Here is a 21,996-nt window from a genome sequence, read left to right as displayed (position 1 = left end):
CACCCTATTATGAGTGACCCTTGTTAGAGGAATTTAGATCATTCACTTGGAATGTCAGTTGGTTAAAGGATTTACAAATGACTATTAGGTCAACCTTAATCCAAAAAAATTATCCCAGACTAATACAATTATTAGAGAGTAATAGTAAGGCTTGATTTGATAACAACTTACAACTCTATTTGTAGATTATAGATCTTTGTTCTAGTCTTCCATTCTACTTGGGTTTCACAGACTTTGGCTCTAATAGCTTGTTCACCCTTCAAGCATCCATACCCTTAAGCCTTCTTTCTTAACTTGCCAATGCAGACTCTTCTCTTAGGTTGTTGAATGAAGCAATACCCTAGACTCCTTGTCTTCCTTAGGTTGTCACACATGATAACCCTTGCTTCTAACTAGCCATCTCTATAAATAGAGAATTAAAATATTTTTTCATGCATCCTCCATCATCCAATTTAAGGTTAGGACATATTTGGTAGGATTCAATGAATCTACCCCTTATTTCATTTCATTCCCTTTTAGAAACTTCTCCTACAATCTTCTTTGAATTTTTCTAAAAATAGGTTACCATAAATTCTGTGCCACCAACTCATCAATCTTATCTTCCACACAGTTCACATAATCCAAGAAATCAACTTTGACAACTCAGAGCCATCAAATTCACGATGTTTCTCATAATGCTAACACTCAACATCAACTAGCTTTTGATGCTCAACATCCATTGTCAAAACACTTTATGCAAACTAAAGTTTACTAGTGCTTGGCATCAACTAAACTTTACTCAACTTACACTATTTCACTCGGCTTACACTAAAATTGACTTTTCTCAGCTCCAACTAATTTTTTTCTTGGCTTGCACTAACTTTGCTTGACACCTATTGTACACTTGGTCAAGCTTGGTAGACAAACTCTGTTTAACTTGTTCTTCTAAACTCAATCAGTGTAACCAACCTTTACAACCTTAAGTAGATTATCAATACACTATAATATCACTATCTTAATTGATTCTTTTACTTAGTTTCATATCATAACTCAACCTTTCCTCTAAGTGCTATTGTTACCTCATTTAATCAAATCCTCTTCATCAATCAAATAAATGATAGTACTTAAATCATATAAGAAGTTTTCTTACTAGAAAATAGCAAGTTTGACATTAGTGACAAAACAATGATTGAAACACATTTATCATACTTGTATCAATATGTTTTAAACATCTGGATGGGGTAATTTTCTACATGCCTCATTGTGTTGCATCTTATCTATCATTTTGTTTCTATTGTGAAGAAATATATCAATATGTTGAGCATATAATCTATTGCAATGTGCACTTGTACTATGTGGTAAGCTATCTTCTTTAATTAGTGTTTGGTTAGAGGCATATGCATAAGTGACATCAAATGAATTGTTGATGAAAGAGTTATGAAAGGAGGAAGTTTCTTTGTTAGATGCAATCTACTAATTCATGTAGGTTGTATGTGAAATTATAAGGATACAACATTATAGTCTATCCAGTATGAATCTAGTATAGTAAATTTTGCATGGGACATGTCAATATTATGAACCCAAATGTGATATAATGATCTTCCAACTTATGTTGTTGGCTTGTTAGTAGTTAGATAGAACCTATGGGAATGCATGAACTCAAGTAGCACTCATTGTGAGTTGGTGGGTTTTAACATGTCAATGTTGAAGTCTCTGATAATGATGAGCTTTGCATTGTGTGGTAATGTGGAAATAACATTTTCTATAAGATTAAAAAGCTTTTCAATAGGTGCTCTTAATATCATGTAGACATTTGTGATGTGTAGTTGATTTACAAGATGCACAAGATTGTTGGTTATTGATTTCAAATGTTTTGTTGCAAACCTTATTGTTTTTAGTGATGTAATTCTTTTTGCACGACATGTCAATAGCCCATGTATGGACATTACAAAATAGCAGTTGAAACTTATGCTGAGAAATTTGAGGTGATCTTGTGTCATATGTTTGGTTTCCTGAAGGTAGAGTACACTCGTATTCATTAGATTGTGGTAATGGGCTATTTCTTAATCATGCATTGTGAAGTTTCATGTATTCAAGGAACATATAATGAAGTGGTGTAGTGGTACAGAGGAAAGGTTGTATTTAGGGGTCCATATGGTAGAGATTTGTAGCCGGTCCATTTCTTTATCTACTTTTGGGCATAGTTTGAAGTTTTTATGTTCTAGCTCATGCATAAGGTAGAGTGAGCCAATATTTAGAACATAAGATAGAGTAGTGTAGGCAAGGCCATGCTAGAAGACTTTTTATGGATTAAATGCAAGAGCATCCATTGTTAGTCCTTGTTCTCTATGAATAGTTAGTGCACATGCTAGCTAGAAAGGGAATTATGTCCTTATTTTCTTAATTATTTTTAGTACTGGTGTCCAATATGGTGAACTAGAATTTGTGTACAAGGATTGCATCTTCTAGTGTTGTAATTTTCCAATTGTGGGGTTATTGAGTTGTATCCATGCACATCTAAATTTCCTGATATTAGTTTCATCAGAATTCCTAGTTTCACATATATTATGCTAGGTAGTGATGATTTTTCTACTTCGAAATGGTCAACATCAGTTGGCATGTTTTTTCTATCAATTGCTTGAAATATGTAAAGTTGTGTGGACAAATTGTTTAGCATTTTCCTATTGTGTTTGTCAATAGCTAAGTTTCTTTGAAATAAATAAGGAAATCTTGGATCATTTAGAGGTAGCCCGTGACATGTTCTATTCATGTAGGTGAGATCTTGATCTATTTTTTGGGAAGTTCTTGCACAATTTATTATGGAGATGAATTGCGCATCTGGTTGTGCTTGATAACATTATTTAGTTAAAAGTTGAGCACATTGTCAAGCTAGAATGTATACAATATCTTTTCATTATTTATTGTTTTTTGTTCAAATATCCAAGCACTACAAATAGGTTATGTTTGGTTTAGGTCACTAAAAAATATTATATCGATATTTCAAAAGGGCTTTGTTGATCTGTGCTTGATTTGATGGAGTATTTTGTCAACATTGTACAACATTTGGGAGCCAATGAGTGAAGCTTCATCAATGAGAAAATTTTATTATTGTTCAAGTTTTTTGCTTAAGTTGTCTAGTGTATTTGAATCTAGGGGTAGCATCTTTGTAGAATTGCATGGTAGGTGGAAGATGGAGTGTACAATTAGGCCAACTACATTGAATGTTCTTATCCTGTAGAGGCTACAATAATGCCCTTGCATTTGAGTGGGTTGGTGTCTAATTTCTTATCATAGATATGTATAAGAGCTTCAAAGAGAACTTTAGATGTGAAGGTTTTTCCTATGCCAGTGCCACCTATCAAGAATAAGTATAGTGTTTTATGAGGTGCAAGTTTCTTTGACATTAATACATCTTTCAATATAGTTTATTTTTGTCTATTCAACTATCTTCACAACTTGAAGTATTCATCATTAAAAAGGAGGAATAGGTGTGCAATTTTTGAGTGTGAAGAGTGGCATGTGTCATGTGTAGACTTTGGGGTTTTATAATGTTCAAGGTCAGCCATGATATTATATTTATCTATTACATAATGGTGGTTTTGTTTGTGCATCTCATTCTCTAAGTCTATTGTTGGGCAATTGTCATTGCTAGGTTGTATTGCAACTTGTTCGATGTCTCCCCATTTGGTTCCTAGTTGTGTTGTAAATATTTGTTCAGTATTTGCAATTTGGTTTTGGTTTCCATGGAATTCTACACTCTGTGTTTGATGCCCAAGTAATAGTGCTTGTTTAGTGTTTCTGAAAGGCATATATAGCATAAGCTTTTCCCGACAATGGTTTTCACAATCAATATGTAGGTTTTACCTTACATAGTGTATGATAAGTGGCCTTTTTCTCTTTTTTGTATGTGTCGTATGGATAGAGTAAAATGTTGTGTACTCAGCTAATGATAAGTTGTCTAAGTGTGTTGGTTGATGAATATACTTGTCTATGGCAGAGGCATACATAATGTTTTCAAAGTTGTCAGGTTCTTTTGCAAGTAGCTTCAAATTTTTTAACATTAGTACTCTATTCTCTAGTGGTGCAATATTGACAAAGATAGTTTTCCATGAGCTCTTATGTAGTGTCAATGAAAGGACAAGGTGGATGGCTTATTGACTAGACATCTATTGATAGTTTAGCAATGTGTTGCCTAATTTTTGTATGAATTGCACCTTGTCATTGTAAGCATATGTGCATTTCTCTCCTAACTGTCAAAATGCAAGTGACAGTGTTCAGTCTTTCTTGGTCATGTATGAACTATATTAAGATGTTGCAACATATGCATTTAAGATAAGTTGTGTATCTCTGTTTGCACACCATAGTTGGGGTATCTCTTTGGCAAAAGGATTTATCCAAATGTCAGCTAGGTGTTGATGCAGGAGGACAATTTTATGTATCATTGTTGATTGTAATATCAAGATGTATTATGTTTCATTTATTTGGAAATCATCTAAAATGTTCTCAAATGTAGTTTCCTTTGTATAATTTTTTTTTCTAACCGTTTGAAGATGTTTTTCACTTTTTCTTCAAGGGTGCTACTAGTGACTACTAGGGGATCTAATATTGTTATCCTTCTCATTGGGGACAATAGGAAGTTGAATCAACAAGATGACATTTTGTATTTTTTGCATGTTCTAGAATCTAGTATGATGATGTGTTTACATTTTTGACAGATTCGCATCTAGCAGTGTTGTGTCACTTGAAATGCATTTGTTAATGAAGTTTTCAATGACATTGTTTGAGCAATGTCTATATATGAGTGCATCCTTTATCCAGAACAAGAAATGGACACGTTCATTTCCTCAATTTTGGAATTCAGTTATGAAGAAGTAATCTAAAACTTCACCAAATATTTTGTGATTCTTTAGCATCATCTTTTGGAATGCCTTGATTTTGTGGTTGAAATAACAACTACAAAGGACTCAATTTCTTCCACTTTTGAAGTTTAGGTCATTGCCTTCTAAGTTGTCATTGTCCCCAACAGTAGAGGGCGTTGGGTACAATGCATTACATAATAGGACCCAAAAATGTTCTGCACTTGTTAGGGTGATTGGCGCAAGGCAAGGTAGCAAAATCCCCAAAAGAGATTTACTAGCCCCTAGTAATATAACCATATAGTGGAAACACAACAACAAGAAGCAACAATGTAAGATCTAATACCAAATTACAATAATTTATTCATAAAATATATCTGATTATATGCAATATGTCTGATTGTAAGGCCTTCTAGGTTAGGGCCAAATACAAACAGCAATTACAAAATTAGTTTTGCAAGATCCCTCAAGATCCAACTCAAGCATGATCCCAGCTAGCCTAGATTTGTAACATAATAGCAATTTGTAAGAGATCGCCAAGGAAATCTCAACTTGTGCTTGCAAGCCCACCAAGAAATCTCCTTGTTTTCCAATTGTAGCCCTAGCTTTGCTCCAACTTGATCCAAGATTCAAGTGTAAACTACCTCATATTTGGTGCTCTATCCATACACTCACAAATCCATCATAATCCTACTATAAATTGCCTCACATTCAACGCTCTATCCATAGACTTAGGAAAACTCGCTCTTCAACTACTCTCCACCCTCAACTCCTCCTCTGAATGAAATGAATCATCCCATGAAATGAATGAATAAAGACTTCACCAAAACCCTTACTTATACCAATCTAACTCACAAGTCATCCTAGAATGCCAAAAACTAGCATTAAATACTTGAAGAGCCACAAGTCAACTTCCAATAGAAATTAACTGTCTAGAAATCGATACCTGAGCAAAATTGAGATACCTCCTAGCTCTTATTGAATTAGAACTCCCCTTGAAATGTGAAAAGACTGAATCATAAAGGATAAATGTGCATCCATCCTGAAAGTCAAGCACAAAAAACTATCATACAAAACTGCCAGAAATCAATACTCCAGGAGAATTGTCATATGTCCCAACTTATAAGGAGTTAGACCTTGCTTCTTGGACCATAGATATTAATCTAGGCCCTCTTCAATCCTTAAAAATAGTATCCTCTTATTAATTGTGCAAAATTATTTACACATCTCATAATAGGCATCCAGAAACCAAAAAGACATAGTTCTAGCAGCAAGGTAGAAACTGTTCAAACTTCAACTCAATCCATCCAATCTCTATACAATCATGAGGAAAGGTTAACCCAATGTGTCTCCAAAAAATCCCTAGCTAGGAAAATCATAACTCCACTAAATCCAAGCTTGATGCTCCTACATCAGACTCCTTAGGTAGATAGAAAAGTTTGTCCCATATTTTGATGCCCAAAGAAAGATCTGCAACCAACTTCATCTTTACCAAAGGCTTTCACTTCATCAAAGTTAATAGAAAAAATCTGAAAATCAACCATCTATGCTTCACCCAATGAAAAATAAAAATAAAATAGATATCAACAACCCAATCAACATGCTCACACCCAAGAACAAACTGAACACAATGCTTCATCAACCAATCCTCATCCATATCAACAACTAGTGAATCCACACCAATATCAACAAACTCCATATTAGCAGCAATATGTAACTCCTTAGTAACATATGCCAAACTCTCAAAACCAACAACCTCATTATTCACAACAGGCTGCTCTGCAACACACAACTCTTTACCAACAAAAACCAGATCATCCATGACCAAGTGCTCTACAATTTCCACGTCAAATCTAACTGGCTGATCATGAAAACCAATGTCTATCCTAGCATCAACAAGGTTAGGAATATCTTTAGCAACAACCTCTAGCTACTCTAAAAGTTCAATATCAAACTTCACAAATTGATCCAAAAAACCAACCTCTTCCACCTTGACCTTGTCATGCATCTTCTCTCACAAACAAGTCTCTTAACTAGCCAAACAACACTCTTCTAGATTGATAGACTCCAACACTAAAAACATCTATGAAATGCCTTCCTTATCATGTCCTTATCTCAATCAACCAAACTAGTTTTAAACTAAGCAACCATCTCCTTAGCTCGATTAGCCAAACTAGCTTCAACTTGAGTAGACATCTTAGAAAACCTCTTTTCCAGCACATCATGGAGATTTGCAATCATCTCAGGGTCCAATCCTCTCGGATCCATCTCCCAAGATCTTTGTAAAACCTCTCAAAAAAATCCTTCCCATGCTCTTTATGATAAAACCAAATTGTTTGCAAGTCAGATCGCAACCTACCACCTTGCACAAACAATTAAGAATCATATCATAAGTCCAGGACCATGGATCTGCAATCCATAAACTCTCTACTATCATGCCTCAACAAGATCAATCTTGGACATCTTCACATCCATCGATCCATCTACAAGCCCTCTACAATTGCAAGTCAGAAACCATGATCTGCCACCTCACAACTAAGAGATCTAGGAATCTAGAAAGAAAATCCACCAGTAGATCAATATCAACTCAGATCTACTCTTCCAACCCAACTTCTAGTGCAAACTACCACAACTTTGGTGATCTATCTACAAGCTCAGGAACAACCTTTGCTCTGATACCATTTGACACAGTGCAAAGTAGGAGAATTCCCAAAGGAGATGTCCTAACCCCCAACAATATAACCACATAGTAGAAACACAATGACAAGAAGCAACAATGCAAGATCTGGTACCAAATTACAACTCTTTATTCATAAAATATAAATGATTACATGCAATATGCCTAGTTGTAAGGCCTTCTAGGTTAGGGTGAAATACAAACAGTAATTAAAAAATTAGTTTTGCAAGATCCCTCAAGATCAAACCCAAAAACTATCCCAACTAGCCTAAATATGTAACATAACAGCAATCTGGAAGAAACCACCAAGGAAATCTCAACTTGTGTTTTGAAGCCCACCAAGAAATCTCCTTATTTTCTAGCCACAGACATAGCTTTGCTCCAACTTTATCCAAGATCCAATTATAAATTACCTCATATTCAGTGCTCTGTCCACACACTCAAAACTCCATCATAGGGAAAATTCATAGGGAAGCCCACACACCCTAGGGCCTTGTCATCTGCTATGGAAAAGATAGCTTCCTTGAGGTCACTAAGAGTAAGAAATTTCTCACAAAAGGCATATTTCTCAGTTGCAAGCCAATTTGGAGTAAAAATAATATACTCCTTCAAGATTTTCTCATGTTCCAGAGTGAAATCCTGGGCGGTGAAAACCTTTTTGTAATGATAAACAAAGGCTTGAAGGATGCTAGGAAGGTTTGAAAGAACCTACATTACCTATCTTTAATTCTTTTGGTACCCACAGGGTTATGATAGGCGCAAAGAGCTTGGAATAACTCTCTCAAAGCCTCATCTCCAATCTGAAGCCAATGGAGATGAGATTTGATTTGAGCTCATCTAGCAACATAGTTATCAATAATTTTCTTTTGTTAGTGAAGATCGGAAAGCTCTATTATAGAGTTGAGTCAAAAGGATTCAAGGATAGAGTGTTTGATGTAGGACACACATCTTTGACAATGGCTTCATATGAACACCTATGGTAAATAGCAAGTTTCCTACCATAGATCTGAAGAAATCTAGTTGTATAGGTGATGGCATCATTCCACCATTGTATCCATCCAACTTGCATGTGTTGTTGAGGCTCTAAATTTGAAACACATAGTACAAGAGCCATAGTGGGCTCATGACATAATAGTCACACATTGAGAAAAAATTGCATCTTAGAAGGACAAAACTGAGCTATTTTCCAAGTGATAGTAAAGAGAATGGGGAAGTGGCTTGGCAATGGCATGTTAGGTAGGCGAATGATAGGTAAAACCCTTTCTATAGAAAAGGAGAAAAAATATTGTTTAAAGATCATTGCATGATCAAGCCTTTGAAAAATTCTTATTAGACCTAGCTCTAAAATTAGATCAAGTGCACAAAAGCCCACTTTGCTGGCAGTGATGTATATTGGGATTTAAAAAGGCCCAATTTATTGCACATGAAGTACAAAGCCTTTTGTTTAGCAAATATCCAATGAAAAGGAAGAAGGCTTTCTTTGTCTCTAGCTAGCTCAACCATATTAAAATTCCCACAAACGACATAAGTGGTAGGTGGCAAAGGATCTGCCATGCAACACCAAAGTTGGGATTGCTCAACAATGTCATTAGGAGCATAAACTTTAAAAATCCCAAAAGAACAATTTTGGAGGGACAACAAAATCCACAAAATCCTATGCATGGGGTCAGAATCATGATCAATAAAAAAAGAAATTAAATGAGGTGAGAGCAGAGGAACAACACCACCTCTACCAACTTCATGTTGTGAAGAAAAACCAACACTATCAGGCCAAGTAAAATGAGATCCGACATTTAACATGAAATCAGTGTTAGGATTAACCTCAAACAAAAATAAAAGTTACATGCAAATATAACCAATACTAGAAAAAATAGATTGCACATAATTTTACCTATGAATTTTACCTATAATTTTGCCTTATCTATGACATGTTTCGACCTTATTTACTGATTCTTTGCTGAAATGGTCGGATGTTGGTTCTGATTCATCCAGATGCTTGGGTGCATTAGGATGTTGCACAGATTCTCCCTGAAAGTGCATCTTGGGACTGTGGGTTCTTGGTGGATGCACTGCAGTGCATCGAGCAAGAATCCGCAGGTCTAGGAGGTGCTTCCTACGAGAATCTAGGAAGCATCCGAGCCCATCTAGAAAGCACCCGCAACCAAAATGCCTTTTAGATGTCATTTTTAGCATGTATTTAATTGATAATGATGAGAATGTAGATTTTTTTTAGAATCCTTATGATTTTGAATGACTGAATTCAATTAGTGAATTTGAAGTTGAACTATCAATGGTGAAGCATCATGCTATGGAATGGTTTATTTTTGTATATTTCTTGTATTTCTTTGCATACATAAATTTTAGTACATATTATTATTATTATTATTATTATAATATATGGACACACTCAAACAAATCCAAAATCCAAAAGAAAATCCGTGTATCCATGCATCAGCACCCCGCACCCGCATCAGCATCAGATTCAACATCGGTAAATTTAGGTTTCGGCTATATGGTCTCTGTTATTACGTAGAGACAGAGTATATGGCTACCTGATGGTCTGACTATATGATCTCTACTGTTACTGAGACGACAAAAATGTAGATAAAACTCTCAGGTACTCTGCTTCTACAAGTCCCCTTTGACCCAAAAATCACTCTGCATCACTTGCATGCCTCTGTACTTTCTGCAAACTAACATTCTCTGCTAATGATCTCTCCCAGATGTCACACTTGTCACTTTCAAACTAAAACTATGTATGGACCAGGGTATCCAATTTTCGTCTGCTTCCTAATAATATCTTTGCTCAAGAACCTTCAATTGTCCTCAAGATCTATTTTCCTCTGCCTCCTTTTAATATCTCTGCTGAAATATAAAATTACAACAGCAGCAAAGAAATGTAAAATTACAACAGCAACAATAATTAAGTTTAGAGCTGCAAAGTAAGTTCAGTGCTTCCTTATCTTGTAATTTGCTATAGCATCGATCTCACTTGTATTATACCTTACGCTTATGGATCTAATAATGACAGACCAATGCATTCATGGAAATCTCAGATTGTCTGCTTCTACAAGTCCCCTTTGATCCAAAAATCACTCTGCATCTATTGCGTGCCTCTTTATTTTCTGCAAACTAACATTCTCTGCTATAGTTAATTTAATTTTGTCCGACTCTGCGAGGTGTCACTTCTTTAATAAATGATTCTTTCTTCTCTTCATTGTACTCCTACTATTTCATTTTGAACTGATTTTTCCCATTCAATTTCATTCTTTACTTAATAAGAAATCTGTTGTTCATTTCTTACTTGTACTTCTTTGAACGTGAATATATGTTATGTGTTGGATCTGGCATTCACTCTCTGCACGCACACTTTCACTTGTTATTCTTTGTACAACAACTTGTTACTATTATTTATACTTTAAACTTGACTTCTATCTCTATTGAGCATGTTGCTCTTCCCTTTCATTGATGACTCTATATTTGACCTCCTTCAACACTATTACGTGGCATGTTGATCTCCTCACTGTTATATCTCGCTATACTTTTTTAGCATGACAAACTACCTCATTTTTTGCCTTATCTCTGAATGTCTTTCAATACGTAACAAAAGAAGTTCTTTTATTGCAGGAAAGGGAAGTCTATGGAAGTTTGTGATCCTAGGCAAAGGAAATCTGTGGAAATCCATCATCGTAAAGGAAACATAAGCAGGTTTGTGTCTTTCTTCCCTTGTTTTTTTCCAAAGTCAGTGCATAGCATAAGACTGTATCTTTATTCGTTGGTTATTTATTAAATTACATATGTACTGTTCATACTTAACTTCAATTGCAAACACACATAAAATTTTGAAAACAAAAGCCTAAAACCATTTCCTCTGTAATTGGAAACGTTCTATCTGCAATAGTCGTCTAATTACCGAAACCTGATCATTATAAATTCTTCTTAGGTAAAACAAACAATATGACACCAAAGCGATTAAGTCAAACAGAATAAGATACAAAGATATAAATCGTTTGATATAAATGGCTATCAATTGATCAAGCTCTAGAGAATGAGCATTGTTTTAGCATTCATTAATTCAACTACACAATCGGTGAATGCTTATTTGACACAATACATGCACTACTTGATTGCCAATACACCTATTGAGCTTTGCAGTGGACTTGTGAACTATTTCTTGCACTCTTTGGACTCTCTAGACAATGGTTTTGCTATTGCTCTAAGATGCTTACAACATGAACTGCACCCATCAATACTATATGATTTGCATCATGTGCATGACCCAGCCACCTACTTATGTAGGATGAAAATCTCAGCAACAAGAACAAATATAGATAGCGAAATAAGGCTTTGGGGTGACACATTTTGTGTCCATTGGCTCGCACAATGGCTGAATATCTCTATATGCCTATGGTCATCAATGCACAGGAAACCATATCTCTATTTTAACAAACATGCATCCCATCCTCTACTATCAATTCTTTTTCATGACACTAATCCAGCAGCAGGGCACTATGAACCTACAAAAAACCAAAACATGTGAGATCCTTAGTTATCTTTATTAGATAACACATGAGTTAGGGAGGCTTAATACTGCCAAAGATAATAGATACAAAAAAACGCAGCAGTCATGCATGGCAGTCAAAATTAATATTGCCTAAAGCATGCTCTGTTTTTGAGAAACAAATAAAACCATACCAAATTAGGAGCTGTAAATCGTACTCTGAGAGGTACATAATGCATGTGCTATTAGATGCATGAATCAGGCAATGCCTGAGTACCACCAATAATTACTATGATATATCTATTATGAAACTTATTATTGAATGTGCAATATGTATAATGCAGGAGCTATGCAATCTGTTAGAATATGGTAGATATTTGTAGCAATTCAAATCAAATACATACAACTTTAAATTATTTTCACTATTACTGCTGTATGATAGTTTTCAGAAAAATTAATTTCAAAATGATTTGTTGGCTAAGACTAGCAGTTTTAGGAATATGCTATGGTGAATAAGGAAGAATTTACATGAAGATTCTTTTCATCAGGCATTTATTTAGGAAGTGCACATAAAAGTTTAATTGAAGCATAAGCAATAATTCCATAACTTGAGATCACCCTAAAGCATGCTCTGTTTTTGAAAACCAAATAAAGCTGTACTAGATTAGAAGCTATAAATCGTTCTCTACGAGGTACATGATGCATGACCTTTGACATATTGTTATTGCCTGATAAGAATTTGGAGAAAATTAACTATATTTTGCACTACAAGCTCAGCAGAATTTGTGGAAAGTGAGACTAAATTATAGGTTCAATAGAATTTTAACAAGAATGACATGTACAATATAATCAGATTTCCATGATCCATTTGAGATGTAGATTTGCTAGTGATCATTTGGCTTCTTACTTCGTAGTGTTTGGTAGGCTGCATCAATAACCTATTTAGTCTATGTAACAATTGAATAACAGTGAAATTGTTGACAGGGAATCTCCATTAAAAATAGATAATACCTTATTAGAATACCGCACATTGTTTGATCATGCATGGTTCTAAAACTCTAATTAAACCTCTGCTTCCTGTCCACGTATTGAGAACAAGTGAGTTATAACTTTTCATTTACTCATGCTTTGTGATGTAAGCAGCAAATTTAATGGAAGTATGTGAAAGTAACAGGTAATTAAGGGTATCTTAATAATTAAGATTGATATACAATGAAACTAGTAAAGGACCCTAGAATATTAGAAATTATGTAGTTTAAAAAATGATACCATCGAAATTTAGAGATAAGAGAAAATAAACTGTCCATCAGCTATACTGTATGGACTGATTGGCAGCGTTTTTTTTGATTTCTTAATTTCCATTCTACTATTTAATTTTTTGTCCTCCTTACTTTGTATTCATTCAATTATCTCTATCCAATGTGATTTTGATTTGGGAAATGCTCTGCAAGGGTGCTCCTCGGGTATAGTGAACGGAAAAATAATTGGCAATTTAAATGTAATTGAAATCTGATCCAGCTGTAGAAGTCAGGTACAAATGTCCCAATGTATCGAAAGCCCGTGATGGAGAATGGCGCTTCTTGCAAAAATAGATAGATGAAGAAGTGGTTTTTTCCAAAGGCAAAGTCATAGCATGCACAGATTAAAATTTAAAAGAATTAAAAAAGCCCCAACATTATAAAACTCTAAAATTTATTGTTATGAAATTAAGGGTTTTCGCAAGAATGCAAAGGTTAGCTCCACAGAATGGTCAAGGAAGTAGGTTGGTGTTAAAGAATGTTTAAGAGAATGAGTGAGCTCCTAAAAACAACAGAAATACAGTGTTGCACCAGTACGGGATACTTCAGGATGGCAGGACGTTGGAGCAAGTTTCTAAGACACGGGAAAAATGGACCTCATTTTCGGGATGGTAGGGGGACGGCCAGGGGACGGCACCAAGCGGAGGATAGGCAAGAGAGGGGTGTTCTATAGTATAATATAGAACTTGGAATGCTAGTTATGAAATGATGTTTCACTAGTTCACTAGAACATACCAAATTAAAATAATTGAACATAGCAAAATTGCACCATGAATTAGAACCATTGACATTCAACATAGTAACATATTACATACCCAATAGTAACATTCAAAAATCAAAATTCAAACAGAAATTCAAGTACACATCCCAGCGGTGGCATGATTTTGGAATGGCGGAGGTGGGGGTGCTTGAGTACTCAAGTACCCAGTGTGGGGTCGTCTCGGGCACGGGTACTTCAAGGTTTGGAAGGGGGGTGTGAGTCTCCAGGTTACACTGCAAAAATATGAAGATGTCTACTGTAAAACATGTGAGACCACAGACAAACAATACAAGGTAACAAAGATTGCTCTGCCATTCGATAGAGAAAGAACAAAATGACTCTTTCACAGTAGCATAGAATGGAACTCTAGAAGCAAATAAATGAAAATAATTCAGAAAACTAACCGCAAATCTTAATGGGGTCCTCTAGGAGAAAAAAATTAAGTTGGGTAAGAAAGATATATACTTGCTGGATTTCTGTTTTGGATACCTGCACTTGCTGCCAAACGCCTACACAAATCCAAATAATGAATGATAACAAGCTTGAAATGTAGAAAATCTTGTACCAGAATTTATGAAGAAGATATAAAATTAAAAGAAGCATGGTAAAAGCAGTACACTGTAGAACCCTAAACATCAAAGTAAAGGTCTCAGACAAATCCAAATTGCAAGAACTACCCTACGCTTTGCTATGTTACCAGAAATGAGAAATGAGAAATGTTACAGTCGTGATTAAACATCATTATTACTTATGTTACATAAAAGAGCTCCGGAAGTACCATAACCTTATGGAGATAACTATGCACAAAATTATGGAGATAAACATACATGGTGCATTGATGTTCACCTAAAAAATCAGAAATGTAGAGATTTAGAGAAAAAAAACTTAACATAGTTTAGTTACAGTTAAAAATCCTTAAAAAAATTCAAGCAATTTGAGATGAAAGTGCAGAAATTCCCGGCCAAATCTGTAAACCACCAGCTGTGAGTGAACCGCATAGAAACGACTGTTTCGCTTTAAGAAACCTGTTGCAGTAGTTGAAATGCGAAACGTGATGTAAACATCACATTTCTGGTAACTATGACACTTTGGCAGTTGCGATCTGAACAAAAAGCAAATAAAAAACAATTCACATACCATTAAATGGAAAAAGTAAAGGGTGTGCAGCTGGAAGCCTAAATCAACGATGCTCATTTTGAGAAAATGAACCAGGTCGGACAAGTAATTGCAGCAAAACATGCAAGAGGGACGTCTTGCAGGTTGTGCATATGACAGGTAGAAGGTGGGTTTGTCATTTTAGTAAACTTGATAGAAACAAAATTTAAAAGACTCCAGTGAATAGAAAATTGAAGAAATACGGCGGAAAAATTTGGAAAAAATTAAATGAACAAGCAAAGCAGAAATGGAAAATAGAAATAAAGTAGGGAGGGTGTTTTTTGTGGCATAGATTTAACGCTTTGCCCAATTCCCAAGGCAGCAATTAATACACAAGTGCAATGAAAACATAAGTCCCCGCCTATGGGCAGCAGGGACTAATAATAACTTTTGCCGTGTGTTCTTGGCATCCACTTAGTAATTTAAATAGAAATTCTAGCTATAGGAAAATGTCAATCAAATCAGAAGGAGAAAAATCCTTCTTGCCAAAGATTCCCAATAGCGTCCCTGCGACTTGAACTGTTCACAGAACGTGGTATTGACAATAATTTGTTCAACTAAGTTTGCAAGGCAAAAGCGATGCCCAGCACCAGTATAAATTCGAACAGAACTAATCGGTTTCTGCATCTCTGCTCAGCATGGCTTCCTTGCGCCAGAGTCAATCTTTCCAAGCATAAGATATAATAAGAAATGGCCTATATGCACCAACAACTGCTACAGTCTGTTCCCTCATACTTTTCTTTGTGGGTTCTGCCAAAAATTACCCTGAAAAGGAAAAGTGAATTAGGAATGATATCGCCACCTGGACCGTTTGCATGGCCCATTATTGGAAATCTGAACCAGCTGAGAAAGCTTCCTCATCGTGATCTTGACGAGCTTGGGAAGAAATATGGGCCCATCATGATGTTGAAATTCGGCTCTGTTCCCGCTGTTGTTATCTCTTCTTCTGCCATGGCAAAAGAGTTCTTGAAAACGTATGATCATGTTTTCGCAAGCCGGCTTCGTTGTGCTGCAGGGACATCTGTTCTTCTTTCACTTAGATATCGGACTATTCTTATGTTTCTAGATATTACACTATTAAGAATCTCAACGAATCCTTTCCACATGCTTTTAAAGTCAATAGTCAAGATGACTATAATTTTTCTCCAAAACAAAATACCATTCTTAGTCCTCTATAGTTTGATTATCCAATGCGACAATAGACTTATGAAATATTTTAAACTCAATAGTCAAGATTACTATAGTTTTTCTTCAAAACAAAACACTATTCTTAGTTATCTATATTTTGATTATCCATTACAACAATAGATTTATAAAATATTTTAGAGTCAACAGTCAAGATGACTATAGTTTTTCTCAAAAATAAAACACTATTCTTAATCATCTATATTTTTTACTCTCCAATACACCAATGGTCTTACGAAATATTAGACCATTAGAAATTCTAGGCACATGCAATAGTTTACTAAAGCCAAAGTTTTAATTTTCATTTACCTCATGCATGTGTGGGTTAGTGCCACCTTAAGTAACCCCATTGCATTATATCCATAGGCGGTAATAACAAAAGCTTGTCACTACAGTAAAACATTTCACTGATTGAGCAAGGATGCTTTCAATATGTGCAAGCATTGGAATGAACTTGAATGCTTCATTCAAGTGCATGTAAATTAATAACTCTATTGTATTTATTGAATCCACAAGTAAATATTTCATGTGCATTTAATCTTCATGGCCTATGCTATTTTGTGAGCCTCTTCCCTCCATTGTTGTATATGATGCCAAAGTCGCTCTATTACTAGTGGAGATGACATGTGGAATGTTCCCAAATGTTATTTGATGGATAGGAGTTTGGTGACCCATTTATCCACAAGATGAATTTGTTAATCCAGAATGCAAAATAGTAGTAGAAACTCTTTATGGGATGATAGAAGAGGAGGCTTATCCAAATAGATAGATGTATATAGTCACAAGAAAGTTGGATGGCTTAAACATCATATAGTAAGATTTCATTACTATGTTAAAAGTGTTAAATAGTCAAAGTTGACCTTTTTTTAAAGCTTAATTTCTTCTTTAGTGTGTGATGTTTATGAGTGGCACAAGAAAGTGAACAACTCTAATTACTATAGATAGATAATTAAGGTAATTAAGGGTTTGTGACGACATAAAAAATAGAGAGATTTAGGAGGGCATTGACTGAAGGAGAGAGAGAGAGAGAGAGAGAGAGAGAGAGAGAGAGAGAGAATTGAACCATGGGAGAATAGTTCCATATTGAAATAGAAGGCAAAGACTATGTTAATGGAAGAGTGACTTATAAGTACAAGGCCACTAGTCACTATTGATACACCTCATATATTGTTCATAATAAACTTGATCAGTCATCACCTTTTCTTTTAACTGCCATTGTTGACTATTGTAATAACAACTATAAAAATGTCTCCAAAAATAGTGAGATTGTGTAGGTTGGGTTCATGTAAAGACATTTAATTCTCTCTAAAATCAATTGTTTGTAATAATTTAAATGTTGACTATTTCCATATAATGTATTAAATTCAATATTTAGAAACTGTAAATATAAGTTATGTAATATTTAATATATTAAAAAATGCATACATATAAAGTGTTTTATGGTGAATATATAAAATTACTAAATGTTAGATATTTAAAAATAATGGGTGTACTAATACATATTACATATTAGTCATGGCATGTCATATTAAATGTAAATATTGTTGTGGGTGAAGAGGGGGGTGAGGGAGAGAGATAAAATGGGATAGAGATGAAGAGAGAAATGGAGGGGTGTGGTCAAAGAGAGAGGGGGGAGGGGGGTGTGGTTTGGGGGTTGTTGAGAAGAAGAGAATAAAGAGAGGTGAATGAGAGAGATTGAGAGAGGAAGGTGGAAGATTTAGATATATAGATAATAGAGAATGAGATAGGGAGAGATATAAAGATAAATACAAAGATAAGAAGTTATATACAAAGGGGGCTATATATATATATATATATATATATATATATATATATATATATATATATATATATATATATATACACACACACAAAGAGAGAGAGAGAGAGAGAGAGAGAGAGAGAGAGAGAGAGAGAGAGAGATTGCAAAGAAGATGGGTATGGAGAGAGACAGAGGGAAGGATAGGGATAGAAAGAGGGAGAGTTGCAAAGGGAGGAGCAAGAGAGAAAGTAATGAGAAAGAGAGAGGTATGGAGATAGAGATTGTGAAGAAGAGGGATATGGAGAGGTGAGACAGAGATAGATAGAGATAGACAGAGATGGAGGATATAAATATATAAAAAAGATAAAATGAGAAAGGGAGATAAATAAAGATAAAGATAAAGGTAAAAAGTGATAAATATATAAAGATAGAGATGGGGATATATATAGAGATAGAGAGAGGGGTATATGCAGGATCATGGTCAACCAAACTATGCTCTTAAGTGAAAATAAAAAATTAGCAAATCTAGTTTATGTCAACTTGACGTGCAATTTTCTACTTGTTATAAACTTTATATCACAAAGTTGAGAGAAAAGAATCTCTAGGAAATTGAATTTAGTTTCTAAACTACTAGGCCTTATTTGAAAATTTAAAAAAAAAAATTGATTGGTCAAAATTTTGAATTTTAATGCAATAGTACAAAATTTTTGGGACAAAAATAAGAAGTAGACTTATGTCTGACCACCTTAATCAAAATCAAATGATAATATTTTTAAATAATATTCTAAATAGAAGAAGTAGACTCATGCATGGATGTGACACATATTTTTGGGTATTTTTATTCTTAATAATTAATTTTCTACTTTAGTATTTTTGGAATTAAAAACTCTTGTTTTTTACCACCTTAACTAATTCAAAACTTTGCAAAATTTAATTTTATTGTTTTTCCTTAGAGTAGAAGAAGCATAGAATGTGATGCATCTTTTGGATTTATAAAAGATGTTGTACCATTTGAAAGTTATAGTTGTTTTTAAGCAATGTGTCAATCAACAGTTTATATGTAATTCCATTAGAAAATAAATAATATTGAGCTCATAATTTGACAAACCTTAAATTTATGGTTAGATCAGAACATTCTTAAGAAACTCTTTTCATTTCATCAAATTTTGGTGAAAAAATTCATCAGCTACATGTTTGAAGTTAAAAACACACAAGAATAGACCAAAACCACATGTTCGACACATTTTAAAGTTGACCATATAGGGCTAGTATCAAAAGATATAGTATGACTTATAAAGGTATTTTTTTTTCCTTTAGTATTAGGATGGGTCAAAAAAAAATTAGAATATATTTTAAAATGCTTTGAGGCATTTCACAACTACATATTTCTCAAATCTCCACTTTTTGGCATAACATGATCTTGCACATACCCAGGGATGGAGAGATAATGTGATTGAGATAAAGGGAGAGATGGGGAATGAAATATGGAGATGTAAATATTTAAAGGAATAAGAAGGGGGTGATGGAGATTGATGGATAGAGAGAGGCATATTTGTCTAGATATGGAGGATGGAGAGAGATAGAGAGAGATGCAAAAATGAAACGAGATCTAGGAATATACATAGGGAGGCAAAGAGATGGGGCTATCTAGAAAAAGATATAGATGGTGAGGTACATTGATAGAGAGCTAAGGAAATATATAGAGGATGAGAGGGAGCAATTGACAAAAAGATAAATTGTTAGTTCACATTCCATATATCTTTGACATAGACATTGCACACTAAGGATTTAATTTATTCATTTTTTGTTTTTCTCTTTGCAAATCACAATCGGAATCATCTAGATTGATTTTTTCCCACCATTTTATTTTAGTTTGTTCCTTCACTACTACTTCTATTTTCTTGATCACCAATAGAAGGTATGTTGTACTTTCACTCTCTACTCTACAAAGATGATGCTTACTATATTTTCATTAGCTATGCATTAATATAAGTGGCCTTTTATTTGGTTGATTAAATTCCTATATGTGTATCAATCATTTAACCATAGTTTTTGGTCTCCTCCTTATCTATTCTTCCCCCTAACAATGTAGGATAAGAAGAAGTGTCCCTTTTGCTAAAGAAATGGAGCTAATGTGAATTGATCAAGTTTAGTATTGAGAAATTATCCAAAAGATGTCTTATTGGGGGGAAAGTATTGAAGCCTTTCTTAATAACTCCTAAAATTCTTCCTTTGTCCAAACCCTAACTAAAGCTCATTGTCAATGAGGTTGAATTGAAGATTTTTTTTGTGATCTTAGGCAAGATTGGATATACAAAGGGAAATTTTAGGATTTACAATCATGTTAACATCAAAGCATCTAAATCATTAACCAACGATGAGTTTATCGAATTAAGGAAATTTCATCCAAAATAAAGGGTTTATCTAATTTTCTATTTTTAGAAAAACTAAGTTGTATGAAGCATTAAAAAAATCCTTTGATTATCATATTCAGTAGAGTCGACTCTCCAAAACCTAAATGCTTTCTACATATAACTCAAACATAATTTTTGGTGCTTTTAATGGTCCACAATCACTTAAAAGGGGAGTAAATAATTATAACTACTTCTAGTCGTTGGTGACTTAAGATTAGTCCTGTAGATTAGGGTTTTCAACCATAAGAAATTGGCCTGAAATAAGATATTAATTTTTAGTATATTTTTTGCCACTTTTGATTTTCTTCGCAAATAGTAGAATGTGGTATTTATGCCTAAGATCTTAAGCAAGATTGTATGGTGATTGTAGGATAATTTACAAATTTGATAATTAACCACAACAGTGTGAGAAAATGAATGCAAGTAATTACATATTATTGTATTGAAGAAGAGGATGGTTAATTAAATAAAATAAAATCTTCATATTTTAAAATTGTTTAAATAATTACTTAGAAGTGAATTTATTTTGAGAGTAGATTTGAACTTAAGACCTCTTAGATGATAGGCTCACAATTTATTGTTTTGATGTAGGTTCTTGCCTTTAAAAATAAGATTTATTATTATAGTATCTAGAAATTTAAAGATATAAATTTATTATAATAATATATAGAAGAAAAAAACTATTGAATTATATGTTCAACTTATTAAATTGTATTATTTTTTCCTCTCAAAATAATTAGTATAAAATAATAATTGTTCCTCTCATGGAATGTTTGAGGTCTGAATGACCTCTCTCGCAAATACTATGTGTGAGATACTATACATAGGATTGGTATCTAGTACATCCTTTGTCTCCAGGAAGTCAAGATTTCTATTTCTTGTGATGTCAAGCCTAATAAGACTTAAAGGTTTATGCGGTATATTTTTCTCCCCATATTTTTTTTCTATGGGGGTTTGGGGGTAGCACCCCTATGGGATCCTAGGGCTACACCCTAGGTGCACTCCATGTCGCAGTATAGGGTGGGGTCTAGGGGCAATGCCCCCGTGGGGATTTTCAATGGTAGTGCCCTTGAAGGCAAAAATGACCTTATATTGTAAAAGTCTTTGGTTTCTATTTTCCTATTGGACAACTTATTCTAGCCCTAATTTTGTAAGAAATAAAAAGCTTGTATAATAAGGGTTAGGGATTTCATAATGTAATGGTGATATTGTAGCTTCTTGTGGTAGTATTGAGTTGTAAGAAATTATGGATTGTAATCAATAGATAATAATAATATTGGACTTGTTTTTGGTGGACATAGCCCAAGGATTTGGTGAACCATGTTAAATTCGGGTGTCTTGTGTTCTCTTCTGTGCAATCTATTTTTTCTAGTATTGGTTATATTTGCATGTAACTTTTATTTCTGTCT

General features: G+C 34.2%; 2 pseudogenes; both read left to right on the top strand.

Annotated features, from left to right (window-relative positions):
- The window catches only part of LOC149563095 (uncharacterized), a 95,325-nt pseudogene extending 86,987 nt beyond the window's left edge, over positions 1-8,338 (top strand).
- A 7,578-nt stretch (positions 8,339-15,916) lies between these two features.
- LOC149563094 (cytochrome P450 750A1 pseudogene) lies at positions 15,917-16,266 on the top strand (annotated as a pseudogene).
- Positions 16,267-21,996: the final 5,730 nt, after the last annotated feature.

This window comes from Cupressus sempervirens, chromosome 4 (assembly GCF_028749045.1).
Source record: "Cupressus sempervirens isolate cs-2001-9-10 chromosome 4, ASM2874904v1, whole genome shotgun sequence".
In the NCBI taxonomy this organism is placed as follows: Eukaryota; Viridiplantae; Streptophyta; class Pinopsida; order Cupressales; family Cupressaceae; genus Cupressus; species Cupressus sempervirens.
Note: the sequence above shows the minus strand (reverse complement) of the source record. Positions and strands in the feature narration are given on the sequence as shown.